Raw genomic sequence first — 18,371 nt, forward strand, 5'->3', positions numbered from 1 at the left:
TTCTCTTTCTAGAAGTTTTTAGATTGAATTCTTGTCTCGTATTAGGCTCTAGCACCTAATATATATATATATATATATATATATATATATATATATATATCCTAATATATATATATATATATATATCCTAATATATATATATATATATATCCTAATATATATATATATATATATATCCTAATATATATATATATATATATCCTAATATATATATATATATATATATATATATTTTTTTTTTTTTTTTTTTTACACTATTCTGTGGATGAATACTTAGTATGTAGGAGAGAGTAACTGCTCAGCCTGGGCCAAAAGCATTATTCTTTCCTGGGCTTTGTCTGGCATGGAGATACTTGGGCACATGGGGCATTTGGTAGACTAGAAATTCTTGACCTTAAGCAGCACACAAACTTACCACTCATCTGCTGTTAACTAGTAGTGTACTTAAAAGGACAAAAGGAATCACAAAATAAGAACCTTTTCCCACTTATTCTTTTTCATAAAGCACTTTTTTTGGACATCTGTATCAAATTATTTTGAGTTTAAGATTTATGCGTCTGATAATATGAATATATTTCTTGACATACACTGAAAACATGACATAAAGTGTGAGAGAATTCACATCTCATGTTATTGTCAACAGCTATATGTCCACTTCATCTTTTTCCAAACGCATCATTTCTCTAAAATTTTAATCATTACAGAAATACAGTGTTGTAACTTGCCTCTTTTTTAAAATGCTGCTATAAAGTCTAATTGTCGACTTTAAAACCTCTGTTCTGTATAGGTGTATAATTTACTTCCCCATTCCCCTTACTGGACATTGAGGTTGTTTCCAATTTGTTGCTTATTCCTGCAACATATCTATATACAGAGACTTTTTCCTTCTTTCTTTTGTTTTTGATTTTCTTTGTATAAATCCCAGTAGTGGGATTTACTGGGTCAAAGGGTATATACATTTTCATGGCCTGACCTATTTCCAGATTTTTTTGTATGAGAGTGACATCAATTTGTACTATCTCCAGTAATTAAAATGGAGCTGTTTCACTAGAAGCTTTCCAAAGCTGAGCATTATGTTTTCTAACATTAGATCTGAAACACCTTAATTTCGTTTGCGTTTTGTGTCCTAACAAGGTTGACCAATGTATTGATTATTCTTTTATCTGTGATAAATGAAGCAACTATAGAGCACTTTGATTTGTTCGAAGAAACTAGTGCTATTGACACACAAAAACCTCAACTCCCCCTCAAATACTACTTCAAAATGAATACATCAAACTCAGTTTTCATGAGACTGTAGGTATTCTTTCACACGGGGGGGGGGGGGGAGAAAGTCAAGATCCAGATTGGCTTTATATATTTAGATCTCTCAATGCAAACAATATTGAGCTTCATTTTCCAGGCAAAAATGTCAAATTAGTCTCTCTTCATAAGAAGCAATTACAGTCTGAGAACATTATGGCTTTGATTACCGTTGCTAAGCCTGCCTCATTAAAATCTTTCCATTTCATGGGAAACACTCATTCCCATTGATAACTGTGGCAAAGCCGCTTGATTTGTCAGTTGACTCTCATTTGCTATCATCAGGTTCACTGTCAGATAAAGGGGCTTTTTTTGTGTGTGTGCCATCTTTATCAGCTTTTTGAAAATTAAGAAGCAACAATTAAGTTTTCTTCAAGTTCTCAAGGACTGTCAGCATCTTTAAATCCCTTCCACCCTGGGAAATACTCCCCCTTTCCATTCACTCATTCACTCATTCACTCCATGTCAGCCTAGGACATTTCCTTCCTTCCTTCCTCTCTTTCTTTCTTTCTTTCTTTCTTTCTTTCTTTCTTTTCCTTCCTTCCTTCCTTCCTTCCTTCCTTCCTTCCTTCCTTCCTTCCTTCCTTCCTTCTCTTTCTTTCTTTCTTTCTTTCTTTCTTTCTTTCTTTCTTTCTTTCTTTTTTTTTAGCATTTTATTTTATTTATTAGGGAGAGCACTAGCAGGGAGGAGAGGGAGAAGCAGACTCCCTGCTGAGCAGGGAGCCCAACACAGGGCTCCATCCCTGGGCTCTGGGATCATGACCTGAGCCGAAGGCAGCTGCTTAACCGACTGAGCTACTGAGGTGCTCCAGCCTAAGACGTTTTCTACCACAAACTATTCTGGCTCTGCCTCCTCAACCTTTGTACTCTTCACATTGTTCTTTCCCCATTTTTTGCAATGGAGTCTTATTGGAGGCCATTCTTTCTCACTGACCTGAAGAGCTGTGATCTACCATCTCCAGGCTGCCTCAGTCCCTAGCCTGCAGCATTTCCAGCCCTCTGTACCTTGAGCCATATTCAAGAGGCAGGGACCCGAATGTGTTGATTCTTAACATTTTTATTTATTATAAGAATGGAAGTGTGGGGCGCCTGGGTGGCTCAGTCAGTTGAGCATCTGACTCTTGGTTTCAGATCAGGTCATGATCTCAGGGTTGTGAGATCAAGCCCCACCTTGGCTCCAAGCTCAGTGCAGAGTCTTGAGGTTCTCTCTCCCTCTCCCTCTGTCCCTTTCCTGCTCACTCTCTCTCTCCCCCCCCCATCTCTAAGATAAATAAATCTTTAAACGAAAAAAAAAAAAAAAAAAAAAAAGAGGGGCACCTGGGTGGCTCAGCTGGTTGAGCGTCTGCCTTCGGCTCGGGTCATGATCCCAGGGTCCTGGGATCAAGCCCCACACTGGGCTCCCTGCTCAGTGGGGAGTCTGCTTCTCCCTCGCCCTCTGCCACTCCCCCTGCTGTGCTCTCTCTCTTTCTGTCAAATAAATAAATAAAATCTTAAAAAAAAAATAGAAGTGTAATTTATTTTTAAACGATGAAACTACCAAGTATCACATTTTGCCTTTATCTGTCTTCTTTTAGATAGATAATAGTTTGGGACTATAATGGAATTCAGAGTATATTATTTGTCCTTTATTCATGTGTTCCCTGACAGCCCCATTCCAATTTCATACCATTTCTGGAATGGAGCATACAGTTTTAGGACAGCCCCACTGCTGTCCCCCATGAGCACTGCTTCCCAGGAGACTGTCCCCATTCCCACCCTGGCTCTTCTGTGTAGCTGGCAGGACCTGCAGAGGAGTTGACAGAAGAGCACTCAATGGGCATCAACTAAGGACAGAGTGGCAATGCTGCCCAGACAAATGTAAAATTGACCCTCTTGGTATTTTAATGTAGGAACCCTTGATGTTTAAAAAAGAAGAAGAAGAAAAAAAAAATCCTGAAAGCTTTCAGAGGGGTAGGAAGGAAAGAAGAGAGCTAACAGTAACGAGTGTGACCTGGCTGGGCCTTGCCTCTGCGCTTCCTTCCCAGTACCGCTATTGCATCCTCTAGGGGGCACCCTTCGCACTGTCTTCCATGAGAATGCTGTCCTTCCAAGGATACAGTAGCCATCAGCCTAGTGAGCTATTCTGCAGAGGGACACAGTAATGAGTGCAGACAGGGTCCTCTGTATTGATGCAGCTCAATCCAGCACTCTGACTCAAAATGCTTGGAATTCACCCTAAAGAGATGATCAACTAATTAAAGAACTCTGCTTCAACATTTTAAAATTGGAAAGCATGAAAGAATTTAACAACCCCTAAACATAACAGAGTAAGAATCTGGCAAACAATTACATGCGATGATTTTCAAGTAGGAAATTTCCATGCGTGTGTCCTTTTCAAATGACTGATTGTGACAAATGCTGATACGTTTGGAGCGCACATATGTGATAATGCTATTTTTGAAGGCTGGATTTTGCAATTATTCAAAGACAAAAATGAAAGTAAAAGCTGGGAGTTTGGGGAAAGAAAAGGCAACAAAGACAATAGTGAGCTTGAAGTTGTTTGTGTCTACCGAGAACAACAAGCAAGCAAAATGAAATGGACCACTGTTTAGGGACATGATCACCTTCTTAAGTTTTCAATCATGACCAAAGAGTAAACAGCTTGAATTGGGCCACACCAATCTTCAATCATCCGCCTCAAACCACTAAATATTGGGGGTGCTGGCTGACTCAGTCAATAGAGCATGGAACTCGTGATCTCAGGTTTGTGAGTTCAAGCCGCATGGTGGGTGTAGAGCTTACTGAAAGACTTAACAAATTTAAAAAAAAAAACACTAAATATTGTAGCAAACATATTTCACTTGCATGTAGTTGGCATTCAAATCACGACGGCATTCACTCAACAGCTGTTTGGTGAGGGCCAATTTCAGTATCCGGTCCAGCTTTAATATGCAACTACATTGGGCACAGTTTGTGTAGGAATTTGACAAAGCCTGTCAGAAAAGATTGAAAAACCTCGCTTTGGAAAACTGACCTAGAAATCGGATCCAGGGAGTATTATAAATACATCTCCAAACGTAATTGTCAGACCTCGGGTCTAAGGATGGTACAGCCCTGGGACAAAACACACGCGGTGGCTTTAAGCTTTGCTGCAGAAATACCCAGCGAGCTCCCAGCCGCAGCTCTTATCAGCCGAGGGCCCCAAGAACGTCCCTGACCTCCCCAGCTGTAAAGTCAGACTGATATGCTCCTGGGAGTTATGAGATGCAGTGTGCAAGGTGCTTTGCATGCTGGCTCCCACAGAAAGCCTTAGTTAAATAAATTTAAACAGGGGACACCTGGCTGACTCGGTGGAACATCCAACTCTTGATCACAGGGTTGTGAGTTCGATCCCCACGCTGGGTAAAAAGATTACTTAAAATTTTTTTTTTTGAATTCTACAATTATTTTGTACAGGGCAAAGTAAATTTATTATTTAGGGGTGGGACACAAAAACCTCAAAATGAAACAACTTTTCTTCAAAATAGACTGATAGAGGGGTCCTTGGGTGACAGTTAAGCAACCAACTCCTGATCTCAGCTCAGGTCTTGAACTCAGGGTTGTGAGCTCAAGCCCCCCACTGAGCTTCACGCTGGGGTATGGGGCCCACGTGCAGACATAAATGATAGAATTAGAAAAGAAACTTCATTTCCAGGACAGAATTATTTAAACCACAGTGCTACCAAATTGCATTAAATATCCACTATCAATAAAATCAGTATGCTAATTATTGGCAGAGTGTCTAAAACATGAAATTTTTTTTTTTTAAGATTTTATTTATTCGACAGAGATAGAGACAGCCAGCGAGAGAGGGAACACAAGTAGGGGGAGCGGAAGAGGAAGAAGTAGGCTCATAGCGAAGGAGCCTGATGTGGGGCTCGATCCCATAATGCTGGGATCACGCCCTGAGCTGAAGGCAGACGCTTAACCGCTGTGCCACCCAGGCGCCCCTAAAACATGAAATATTTTTAAGGTGTTTCTAATTTTAAAGAAGTTACATTATACCTTTTACTACTTTGTTCCACACTATTGATACATATTACACAAAATTCTAGTTTTGAAATGCGTTTATTTTTTTATTATTGGAATTCATCTTTCATGAAATTTTTAAGTAGTATATTTTAAATTAAGCAACCCAATACCAATACATATAGGTGGTTTCCCATTCAAATTTACAAATGCATTAGTCATAACAAAAATACAGGATTTTGATTTTTCTTTTAATCCAAAGTTTTTATTTTATTTTTTTAAGATTTTATTTATTTTAGGGACACCTGGGTGGCTCAGTCCTTAAGCATCTGCCTTCTGCTCATGTCATGGTCCCAGGGTCCTGGGATGGAGCCCCACATCCAGCTCCCTGCACAGCAGGGAGCCTGCTTCTCCCTCTGCCTCTACTGCTCCCCCTGCTTGTGCTCTCTCACACGCTCTCTTAAATAAATAAATAAATAAATAAATAAATAAATAAATAAATAGCACATGCAAGTGGGAGGAGGGGGAGAGGGAGAGAATCTCAAGCCCACTCAGCGCTGAGCATGGGAGCCCTTCCGGCTTGATCTCACAACCCTGAGATCATGACCAGAGCTGAAACCAAGAGTTGGACACTAACCAATTGAGCCACCCAGGAGGCCCCCAAAGTTTTTATTTTTAAAAGACCATTTACCAACATCCTGTCATAGTTATTTCAAGGGAGAGAAGAAAAGGAGCACCACCTAATAAAAGTTATTACAGCCAAGGGGCGCCTGGGTGGCACAGCGGTTAAGCGTCTGCCTTCGGCTCAGGGCGTGATCCCGGCATTATGGGATCGAGCCCCACATCAGGCTCCTCTGCTATGAGCCTGCTTCTTCCTCTCCCACTCCCCCTGCTTGTGTTCCCTCTCTCGCTGGCTGTCTCTATCTCTGTCAAATGAATAAATAAAATCTTTAAAAAAAAAAAAAAGTTATTACAGCCAAATCCTACAGTTACCTAGGAGTTAGGCTGGACATTTCAGAGTCCACTGTGGTTTTAAATTTTTTTTTTTTTAAGATTTTATTTATTTACTTGAGAGAGAGAGTGTGCACGTGAGCGAGCGAGCACAAGCAGGGGGAGCAGCGGAGGGAGAGGGAGAAGCAGACTACCCTGAGCAGAGATCCCAACATGGGGCTCAATCTCAGGGCCCCAAGATCATGACCCGAGCTGAAGGCAGCCACTTAACCCACTGAGCAACCCAGGCACCCCTAAATATTTTTTCTTAGCAAATAAATTCACTTGTATAATAGGCCTACGTATTTTAGGGTAAAACCGAGTGTTACAATGTACACGTTTTTTAACAGTTAAAACTGAATAAATCTACCTGTTAATTAGATGACTGCACAGTGAGGGACAAATTTTCACCTCACCAGTCATTTTATTTTCAGAGAAACAGATACCCTGATAATATAGTAATGGGAGCACCTCAGCAAGTTACCAGCAACTACTTCAAAGGTTTGGAAAAAGATGCTAACAGTTAATATTTTATGTTAAAGTCATTCACTTGAAGTGAAACATTGGGTCCTGAGACCAGTTCTCATTCTAAGGTCTTCAGAAAAGATCCCTGTCCTTGGAAGTAGGCACGGTGGAGTATGTTACTGAGAGTTCTTTCTTTCTTTCTTTTTTTTTTTTTTTTTAAGATTTTATTTATTCGACAGAGATAGAGACAGCCAGCGAGAGAGGGAACACAAGCAGGGGGAGTGGGAGAGGAAGAAGCAGGCTCATAACGGAGGAGCCTGATGTGGGGCTCGATCCCAGAACGCCGGGATCACACCCTGAGCTGAAGGCAGACGCTTAACTGCTGTGCCACCCAGGCGCCCCACTGAGAGTTCTTTCTAAGCATTGCATTCTGTGACCTGAAGCCTCTCTGCGCATAGCAATCCTCCCCACCCACGATTCTTTCCTTTGCTTAACCACACCCTTAAGTACACCCTCAGGGCAAAATGTCTCTGATGTGCTCCGGAGATACGACTATGACACTTATTCTTAACATTCTATTCTATTCTATTCTATTCTATTCTATTCTATTCTATTCCATTCTATTCTATTCCTAACATAACTATGACACTTATTCCTAACATTCAGCTCCTGGGTGGTCCTCCTGGGGAGCCCTCCCCCCAAGCGTATACTCCCCACCTCCAAGCTATAAAAACCTGTTTTACTGGAGGTGGGGTTGCAGATACCTACTTGTCTTCCTGCCGCCAAAGACACACTTCGGTCCCTAAGTCCCCTTCATAAACCATTTCTTGTCAAGCTGGACTTGCCAGCCTTTTTCTTCAGACTTACTTCAGGCTCCTCGTGCCTTTGGAGTCGTTTTGCATAAACCTCCCTTTCATGGAACACATGGCCAACTTTTCAAACAACCACCTAACTTCATTCCATGATGAAGAAGGGTGTTCATCCTCTTTTTGGTAGTGTTTTACTTTATTTTGAAAAAGTACATGTGTGCTATCAATTTTGGGCAGATCAAAGGAAATCATTGGGCCTGATTTTATTTGACCACAGTTGAGCCGTGTACAACTTGGTGTAACAGGGGTGCAGGGGAGCAAGAGCTCCTGGCTCGAGGGGTGCCAAACAGACCAGGTTCAACCACTCACCACTGACAAAATCCAAAGGCAGAGAGATGAGTGGTGGGGAAACGAGAGGAGTTTATTTAGGTGAGGACAACACCGGGAAGACAGTGGACTAGTGTTCCAAAAACTGTCTTCAAAGTTCTGAAAATACTTCTATTTTTATATAAGGAAAATGTGGGACAAAGGTCAGTGGGTACATGCAGGTGGGCAGCAAAGGTTAGGTTGGTCATTGTCTTGAGGTCAATCATGAGGGGTCTTGCTGGCATCAGGGCAGTCCTTATTGCTTGAGGGATAGTTTTGGTTCCCATCACAGGATACTTTGACTCCTGGGTCTTTTGCCTGAGCTAAAAGATAAGCCAGAGGGTCACCTGGCTGGCTCCGTCAGAAGAGCATGCCAAATCTTAATCTCGAGTTCGTGAGTTCAAACCCCATGTTGGTTGTAGAGATTACTTAAATAAATAAGTAAATAAACTTAAAAAAAAAAAAGGTAAGTCAGAATGAAGCGCTTACTCAGAGAGTATAGACTAAGGTCAAAATGGAGGCAGTTGAGGGGACAACTGGTCCTCTTTCAGTGGGGGTTAGAGGTGCTGAGCCCTGTGCAACTAAAAATCCACATACAACCTTTGACTCCCCAAAACTTAACTACTAATAGCCTACTGTTGACCAGAATCCTTCCTGATAACATAAGCAGCTGATTAACATACATTTTGCATGATATATGTATTATATAGTGTATTATCACAACAAAGTAAGCCAAAGAAAATGCTCTTAAGAAAATCATAAGGAAGAGAAACTACATTTACAGTACAGTACTGTATTTATTATATATATATAATATATATATAATATATTATATATATATTATATATACATATATATACACATATGAAAACAGAGTCTTGAAGAGCTCTGCACTCTCATGTTCATTGCAGCATTATTCATAAGAGCCAAGATATGGAAATGACCTAAGTGTCTATCCATGGATGAATGGATAAAGGTGATATATGCATACATATATAATGGAATATTATTCAGCTACAAGAAAGAAGGAAATCTTGCCATTTTCAACAACATGGATGGACCTCGAGGGCATTATGCTACATAGAATAAGTTAGGCAGAGAAAGACAAATACTTTATGATATCACTTATACATGGAATCTGAAAAACCCAAACACATAGAAACAGAGAAGAATGGTGGTTACCAGGGGCTGGGGTGTGAGGGAAATGGGAGGATGTTGGTCAAAGGGTATAAAGTTTCAGTTAGAAGATGAATAAGTTCTGGTGATCTAATGTGCTGCGTGGCAATTATAATTAATAATAGTGCATTACTTATCTGAAAGTTGCTAAGATGGCGAATCTTAAATGTTCTTACCACAAAGAAGAAATGGTAATTCTGTGGTATGATAGAACTGTTAGCAGACTCTATGATGTAATCATTTTGCAATATGTAAGTATATCAGATCAACACACTGCATGTCTAAATCTACACAACATTATATGTTCATTATATCTCAGTAAAACAAAAACATTTTTTAAATAAATAAATCCTTAAAAATCAAATGAAGAGGAGCAGAAAGTATAAAAGGATCTAAGGGCACCTGGCTCGTTTAGTTGGAGAAGCAGGTGACTCTTGATCTCAGGGTTATGAATTCTAGCCCCACGTTGGGTATAGAGACTGCTTAAATAAAAATAAATCTTAAAAAAATAAATAAAAGGATCTAAAAGGCACATCCAAGCCTCTGAATTGGGAAATAAAGAATATTTTATTTTATTTTATTTTATTTTATTTTATTTTATTTTATTTTATTTTATTTTTTTAAAGGTAAGCTCTGTGCCCAATGTGGGGCTTGAATGCAAACCCCTGAGATCAAGAGTCACATGCTCTACTGACTAAACCAGCCAGGTGCCCCAGGAAATCAAAAATCTTTTCATGTTTAAAAAAAGGGCGGGGGGGGGGGGGGGCTTGCCTGGGTGGCTCAGTCAGTTAAGCATCTGCCTTTGGCTCAGGTCATGATCCCTGAGTCCTAGGTTTGAGTTCCTCATCCGGTTCCCTGCTCATCGGGGAGCCTGCTTCTCCCTCTCTTACTCCCCCTGCTTGTGCTTTCTCTCTCTCTCTCTGTCAAATAAATAAATAAAATCTTTAAAGAAAAAAAAAAAAGAAGTATATGTTTGGTTTTTGTCCCTATTCCTGTCATAGGAAATTCCTAAATGTTGAGAGCGATAGAGGTGTCTCTTGTTATGTTAATGAGGTGGATTTTGCTCTCCGACTAAGGGGGGGGGGGACTGGTTGCCAGGAGAACCAACCATGTGATTAGAGGGTTGGAACTTCAAGTCTCACCTCCCCCTCCACAAACCTCCCATCATTACCTCTGGGAGGGCAGAGGGCCTGGAGGTTGACTCAATCACCAGTGGCCAATGGTTTAATCAATCATACCTAAGTAATGAAGCCTCCATAAAAACCCAACGGGACTGGGCCAGAGAGCTTTTGGGTAGATGAAGCAATGGAGATGTGGGGAGAGTGGACACCTGGAGAAGGCATGAAGCTCCTTGTTCTTTTCCTATGCATCTCTTCCATCTGGCTGTTCCTGAGTTATATTCTTTTATAATAAACTGGTAATCCAGTAAGTAAAATGTTTCTTTGAGTTCTGTGAGCCGCTCTAGCAAATTAATCAAAACCAAGGAAGAGATCATTGGAACTTCCAATCTGTCATGGATTGGTGATAAACTGAGCTTGTGACCAGCACCTGGAGCGTGTGTGTGTGGCTTGGGGGGTGGAAGACTGTGTTGTAGGACTGAACCCTTAACCTGTGGAATCTTATGCTATCTCTAGATGGAAAGTGTCAAAATTGAGTTATGTTGTAGGACACCCAGCTAGTGTTGAAGAATTGCTCGGTGTGGGGAAACCCCCACACATTGGAATTAGGAGCCAGAATCTCAGTGGTCATTCAAAAAACCTGTGAAGCATTCCTGATGTTCCCTCTTGTCCCTGTGTCATAGCCAAATCCTATGGATTCTACCTCTAAAACCAAAACCAAATCCATCTGCTTTTCTGTACGCCCCTGTTACCACCTCCGGGAAAGCCTCTGTCGTCACTTACCTGGACCACTTACCATGACCCACAGGGTCATGCTCTGGCCCCTGCCACCCTCACGACTCCATCGTATACCACTTTCCACCTTACTCCTGCACACTAGCTCCCTTTCAATTCTTCAAACCCACCCAATTATTTCCTGCCTCTGGTCAGCATACTTGTTGCCCCTTCAACTCAAAATCGTTTTCTGCCTAACACATTTATCCTTCAGATAACTGATGAAATGTTACTTTGTCGGAAAGGTCTCTCTGTCTCTCCAACTTAAATTAGGACCCCCTTTTATACGCTGGTTATTTTTGTTCATATATACATATATATATAAATTTTTCTTTAATGTTTTTCTTTTCACTCATCTCCAATTCATGATCCCTAAGAATATTTAGCTCATTAGAGTCAGACACAGTGAAACAACTAGCAAACGACGATGGATAGTTCTTGCTGGGTCAGTGAAGGTACTAGATTTGAACAATCACTAAATGTCTTAAAAATATTAACTTTTCAGGGGCGCCTGGCTGGCATAGTGGGTAGAACATGCAGCTCTTGATCTTGGGGTCGTGAGCTCAAGCCCTGCCTTGGGGGTAGTGATTACCTAAAAAACATTCTTTTAAATAACTTTTCAGAATGTTTTTCCTAAGTAATTTTGTGCAGCTCATTTCTAGACACAGCAGGTAAAATTTCTTTCAAAGTCTTTCAGACTGGGGTACCTGGGTGGCTCAGTCAGTTAAGCATCCAATTCTTGATTTCTGCTCATGATCTCAGGGTCATGAGATGGAGCCCCGAGTGGGCTCTACCCTCAGCAGGGAGTCTGCTGGACATTCTCTCCCTCTGTCTCTCTGTCTCTCTGTCTCTCCCCCTCAGCCCCTCCCCCTGCTCACAAGCACATGCTCTCTCTCTTTCTCAAATAAATAAATAAATCTTTATAAAAGCAACAAAACAAAAACCAAAGTCCTTCAGACTAATTCTATTACCAGTTTTGCTACAGCGCAACTGCAGAATTTAAAAGGCCAGGTTTCTGCGTCGGCTTTCATTCTCTCACTGAAGGAAGCCTAACAGTCTCTCCTGCGTCTTTGGGTACAGCCTTGAGTCAAATAAAAGGGAGCCTTAATTGCACTAGAATGTCCAAAAATTCCATGGAAATGGAAAAGGCCTTCAAGAAGTTGTTCTTAATTTGAATCCTCACATTCATTCTCTGCTACCCACTAGAAATCTCTCTTTTTTTTCCCATTTAAAAAATTGTAAAATATACTTAACATAAAATTCACCATTGTGATCATTTTTAAGGATACAGTTTCAGGGTCATTAAGCATATCCACACTGTTGCGCAACCATCACTACCATCAAGCTCCAAGAACATTTTTCGTGACACCAATTCCCCATTCCCCCTCCCCTCTCCCTTTGGCAACCACTATTCTACTTTGTATATGAATTGACTGCTCTAGGTACCTTAGATATGGAACTTAGAGTATTTGTCCTTTTACTTGGCGTGATGTCTTCAAGATTCATCCACGATGTACTATGTGTCAGAATTTCCTTCCTTTTTAAGGCTGAATAGTATTTCATCATATGTTTGTAGTTTTTTTTTATTTTTATTTTTTCTGGTAATTTCTACACCCATCAGGCTCAAACTCACGATCCCGAGATCAAAAGTTTCACGCTCTTCCTACTGACCCAGCCAGGCACTCCATTTCATTGTACATTTATATGACATTTTGTTTATCAGTTCATCTATTGATGCACATTTCGGTTGCTTCCACTTTTTAGCTATTGTAAATAATGTTCATATGGACATAGTTGTACAAATACCTGTTTGACTCCTTGCTTTCAATTCTTTTGAGTATATACCTGGAAGTGGAATTGCTGGATCATATGGTAATTCTATTTTTAATTTGGTGAGGGACTGCCATACTGTTTTCCATAATAACTGTACCATTTTACATTCCTACTGGCAGTGCACAGGGGTTACAATTTCTCACCATTGTTTGTTTATTTTAAAACTCTTTAAGTTTGTTTTTTGTTTTTTTTTCTTTAAATTTTAAATTAACGTATAATGTATTACTTGTTTCAGGGGTACAGGTCTGTGATTCATAAGTCTTACACAACACCCAGTGCTCACCACAACACATACCCTCCCCAATGTCCATCACCCAGCCACCCTATCCCTCCACCCCCCAATTTCTCACCATTCTTGCCAACACTTGTTATTTTCGGTTTTTGTTTTGTCTTATAACAGCCATTCTAGCGGGTGTGAAATAGTATCTCATTGTGGTTTTGATTTGCATTTTACTAATGATGAGTGATACTGAGCGTCTTTTTCATGTACTTATTAGCCATTTGTACATCTTCTTTGGAGAAATGTCTACTTAAATGCTTTGCGCATTTCTTACTCAGATTTTTTCTTTTCTTTTAAAGGGGGTGAGTACATTACTCAAGGTTAAGAGACTACCAACCAAATGCTGGAGATAAATCCATTGGCTACTTGACTTTAAATTTCTTGTGAATAATCATACATTTACATTTACAAAACTGTATTCCAATTACATGGTAAAACAAGTTTAAAATTTAAATATTTTATTTTACTTTTTTAAAGGTTTTTTATTTGAGAGAGAACAGAGTGTGAGAGAACACGAGTGGGGGGTGGGCAGAGGGAGAGGGATAAGCAGACTCCGCAATGATCAGGGAGCCCAAGGTGGGGCTTGATCCCAGGACCCTGAGATCACGACCTGAACCAAAGGAGACTCTCAACCAACTGAGCCATCCAGGAGCCCCTAAAATTTAAAAATTTTAATTCTAAAAACTACGGCACACAAAATATAATTCACCTACAGAAAAATGTATATGTAAGAGTACAGTTTGGTGAATTTTCACAAATGAACACACATGTGTAACTAGGGCCAAGATCGACAGAGAGAGCCCTACTAACACCTTGGAAATCCCTCACCCAGTCACTATTCATGTCCTGCCAAGGTAACCATTACCCCAATTTTAGCAGATAACTTTTCCTGTTTTTGTGCTGAAATGGGCTTACTCAATATGTACTTTTGGGGCCTTACTTTCCCTTTCTTTCTTTCTTTCTTTCTTTCTTTCTTTCTTTCTTTCTCTCTCTTTCCCTCCCTCTTCCTTCCTTCCTTTCTCCCTCCCTCCCACTCTTTCTTTCTTCTTCTTTTTTTTAAGATTTTATTTATTTATTTGACAGAGAGAGACAGCGAGAGAGGGAACACAAGCAAGGGGAGTGGGAGAGAGAGAAGCAAGCTTCCCACTGAGCAGGGAGCCTGACGCGGGGCTCCATCCCAGGTCCCTGGGATCATGACCTGAGCCAAAGGCAGACACTTAACGGCTGAGCCACCCAGGCACCCCTGGTTTCTTCTTTTTAAGATTTATTTTGGAGAGGGGCGCCTGGGTGGCACAGCGGTTAAGCGTCTGCCTTCAGCTCAGGGCGTGATCCCGGCGTTATGGGATCGAGCCCCACATCAGGCTCCTCCACTATGAGCCTGCTTCTTCCTCTCCCAATCCCCCTGCTTGTGTTCCCTCTCTCGCTGGCTGTCTCTATCTCTGTCAAATAAATAAATAAAATCTTAAAAAAAAAAAAAGATTTATTTTGGAGAATGCATGCATGTGCCCTGTCTGCAGGGGAGAGGGGCAGAGGGAGAGGGAGAGAGAATCCTCAAGCAGACTCCCCGCTGAGCTTGGTGTCGTATCCCAGGACCCTGAGATCAGGACCGGAGCCCCAGTCATGAGTCAGCTGCTCAACCGACTGAGCCACCCAGGTGCCCCACACCTTACTTTCTATGCTTACATTTACATTTCTGCTGTTAAACCATTTCATGTTGGTCGTTTTGGGTCATTCTTCACATTGTTGCATTATTCCATTATATGAACAGTGTTAATTTATTAATTTATTCTGTTGTTTATGGTCTTTTGGGTTATTTCCATTTGGGGGCCATTAAAACAAACGCAGCTGTAAACATTCTTGTGCGGGTTTGTTGGTGCACCATTAACTCCTCATTTCTCCTGGCTGGATTTGTAGAAGTGGAACTGCTGGCTGGGTCATAGGTAGACTTCCTTGGTAGATACTGACAAATTGGTTTTTAAAGGAGTTATTCTAGTTTACATTCCAGAAGCAGGGTAGATGAATTCAGTTACTCTGCATCCTTGCGGTGTGGGAAACAAAGGCAAAAGAAAAAATTAAATTTCCTTACTACTTACAGCCCACTGAGAAGTCCTTAGAACAGGCAGTGTGACATTCCTCTAGGAACTCAGCTGCCTTAATGTTAATGCTTTGCTAAGGGCAAAAGGCCATCTTAGCTTAATGTTATCCTGACCCCCTCCAGGATCCTGTAAGTCTATTTTAACATTTAAAAATTCCTTTGGAAACTTCCTTTATCTCTACCCCCCAAGATATACGTTAGCAATCATCCTCCAAGCATATGGCCCACTGACATACAACTGAAGGGTCTCATGACTAAGGGTTTATTAGATGGTAATAAATGACATTTTCCTACCAATAGCTAGCCCCCTCGAGGTCCTAGAAACCTTGATTCGAAAACTCCTTAGAAACTAACTATCCCTAACCCCCTCCCAACTTGAAGGTATATAATGGGCCACTTCTCATGACCCCAGTGTAGCTCTTTCTGCCCATGGGTCCTGTCGCCGAGCTTTAATAAAACCACCTTTTTGCACCAAAGACCTCTCAAGAATTCTTTCTTGGCCATGGGCTCCAAGCCCTAACATTTCCTATATCACTTGGAGTATTTTGCCAACGCTTGGTAACTTCCTTTATTCCCTCTTTTCTGTTGTATTTTGAAATATAAAAACAACTCAAAGTTTAGATTGCTTTTGGGGGAACCTTTCAGTTGTTGGTTTGGTACTCTGAATTGTAAACCATCTCAGACATCTACTTTGTCCAGCCGCAACGTGCGGACTGTGAATGGGTTTTCGGTTTTGCTCAACATTTTTGTCACTCTACCCCTTGGATGTCATCGGGTGAACAAAATAAGGTGTGTGTCCAAGGCGGAGCAAGTCCTTTGAGTACTCTGGAAGCCTGGTCACTTAGCAGGCGAAACTTAGGCGGACTTTCCTCTGTCAGTTCTTTACTAGGGTCCACGATCTAGGAGCTCCTGCTCGCGGCTGGTCTCCCCACCGCCACCGGTAACGCAAAGAAGCCGCCCTCCCGGGCACAAGCCAGAACAGGGGTGGAGCGGGGTGGGCCACCGGGTCCTCGCGGAGCATGCGCAGACCAAGCCCAGCGCATGCTCCGCAGAGCGGCGGGTCCGCGGATGAGGGGAGTCGAGTCTCCCGCGCCCCACCACCCTTGCTGGAGTTGCGGCTAAGACGCTTGTTCCAAGCCCCGACTGCCAATAAAGTTCGTTAAAAAATCATAGTCATTCTTAAAAGAGCGAAGGAGGGCGCGAGCCAGCCGGGCGGCCCCGCCGGGGGAGCTGGCGCCCTGGGAAGAGGAGGAGGTGGCGGCGGCGGCGGCGGCAGCGGTTGCGCCGCGACCAGGAGGAGCCGGTCGCGCCGGGCGGCTGGTCCGCGGCCGGCGGGGAACGGTGAGTAGCGGCTTGCACTCCAGGCAGCGGCGGCTCTCACTCGCCCTATCCAGCGGCAGAGGGCTCCCCCGGCTCCGCTGGCGAAGGACCCGCTTCTCCCTGGGGTCCCGGGATGTGCCGTACTCCGGGGACTGTAGAGGGGTGTCGCGGGCAGGGGCCTCCAGGCCCGGGCTCCCATCCCCCGGGCCCGGCCACTGAGCGCCCGCTCCCTAGCCGTGCGCAAGTTCCAGCTGGAGGAGGTGGGCGGCACTACTGCCCGGCCCCCGCTCTCAGCGCCCCGCGGCCGGGGCTCCCAGGGTGTGGGTCCCTGGAATTGCCCCTTGGGCGGGAAGGAGCGAGACGGAGCGGGGGCGAGGCGCTGGCCTCCAGCTTCTCGCCTTCTCGCAGCGCCCACACAGGGAAGGGGCGACCCAGGCCGGGTGAGACACCAACAAGGGGCGTCAAGTGCCGGGTTAGGTTTGATCGGAAGGGAGGTCCCAAGCTCTGCCCTGGCTTTTAGAACCCCCTCCTCCCTGCTGCGGGGCCCCTCCTTACCCGCGGCTCCACCCTTCCCTAGTTTCTTGCTCAGAGACTGCTAGAATATGAATGAGCCAGACGGCACTATTTCATTGACACTGGCTGCCACAGAATTACTTAACTCAGAGAACTGAGGAGCCTGCGGCAGCTCCCAGACGTAGGAACCTGAGGGTGTGTGAGAGCATGAACTTCACCATCAGGAGTGCCAGTCGAGTCTGAAAGGGTCGTTTACGTCTCTGGGTTTTATAGAACTCCTAACGTTTTCTAGGTAATTTCATTGAATTTAACAAGTGTTTCAGCGTTATAAACACAATCGTACCTGTACTTAGGTACCTTTTCTAATTTATTAGACTGCATTGGTTGGAAAAATCTTTAAAATTAAATTTGGGGAAAACAGTATTTAGAAAAGAGTATTTATGCAAAGCATTGCTGTAAGCTTTTTAATTATTACACTCAGAATTATATTCTGTTTTGATAGAGTGCTTTAAGTCTACAGAGTAGTAGAAGCCGATAATCACGAGTCAGACTGCCTGTGTTAAAATCTGACTGCGCTTTTCTTCTTAAAATTTTATTTTTAAAATTATATGGTAAAATTGACTTTTTAAGGGGTGTGCAGTTCTGTGAATTAATGCAGTCACCATGACAATCAGGACATAGAACAGCCCCCCCCCCCTTCATGCTATCCTTTTATATCCTTCTCCTTACCCCTAGCCCCGGCAATGACTAACTTTTCAGATGTCATGTAAGTGGAATCAAACAATATGTAACCTTGTGATGCTGATTTTTTTCACTCAGCATAATGCCTTTGAGATTCCTCAGAGTTGTTGCATGTGTCAACAACGTCTCCTTTTTTATTGCTAAGTAGTGTTCCATTAGATGGATGTGCCACTGTGTTTATACATCCACCCACTGAAGGACATTTGGCGTGTTTCCAGTTCTTGGTGATTATGAATAGAGCTGCTATAAACATTCGTGTACAGGTTTTCGTGTGAACAGCAGTTTTCATTTCTGTAGGGTATTCCTAGGAGTGGGATTGCAGGGTCATATAAAGGATGTTTAACTTTATAAGAAACTGTCCTGCTGGTTTCCAGAGTGGCTGTTAGCATTTTGCATTCTTACCAGGACTGTGTGAAAGTACCAATTGTTCCACAAGGATCCTTGGAAGCACTTGCTATTCTCAGTAATTTTAAATTTAGCCATTCTCATAGGCATGTAGTGGTATCCCATGGTTTTAGTGTGTCTTTAATGATTTTGAATATCTTTTCATGTGCTTATTTGGCATATATAATCTTTGATGAGTATCTGGGCAAGAATATTGC

At 42.4% G+C, this 18,371-nt stretch overlaps 1 protein-coding gene across 1 annotated transcript in view; it reads left to right on the forward strand.

The window, feature by feature from the left end:
- The first annotated feature begins 16,223 nt into the window (after positions 1-16,223).
- The window catches only part of RAB23 (RAB23, member RAS oncogene family), a 35,324-nt gene continuing 33,176 nt past the window's right edge, over positions 16,224-18,371 (forward strand). The window contains exon 1 of the mRNA XM_026507153.4: positions 16,224-16,536. The gene's annotated coding sequence lies outside the window, so the exon portion shown is untranslated. The remainder of the gene's footprint in view (positions 16,537-18,371) is intronic.

Source organism: Ursus arctos, unplaced genomic scaffold (genome assembly GCF_023065955.2).
Source record: "Ursus arctos isolate Adak ecotype North America unplaced genomic scaffold, UrsArc2.0 scaffold_29, whole genome shotgun sequence".
Lineage (NCBI taxonomy): Eukaryota > Metazoa > Chordata > Mammalia > Carnivora > Ursidae > Ursus > Ursus arctos.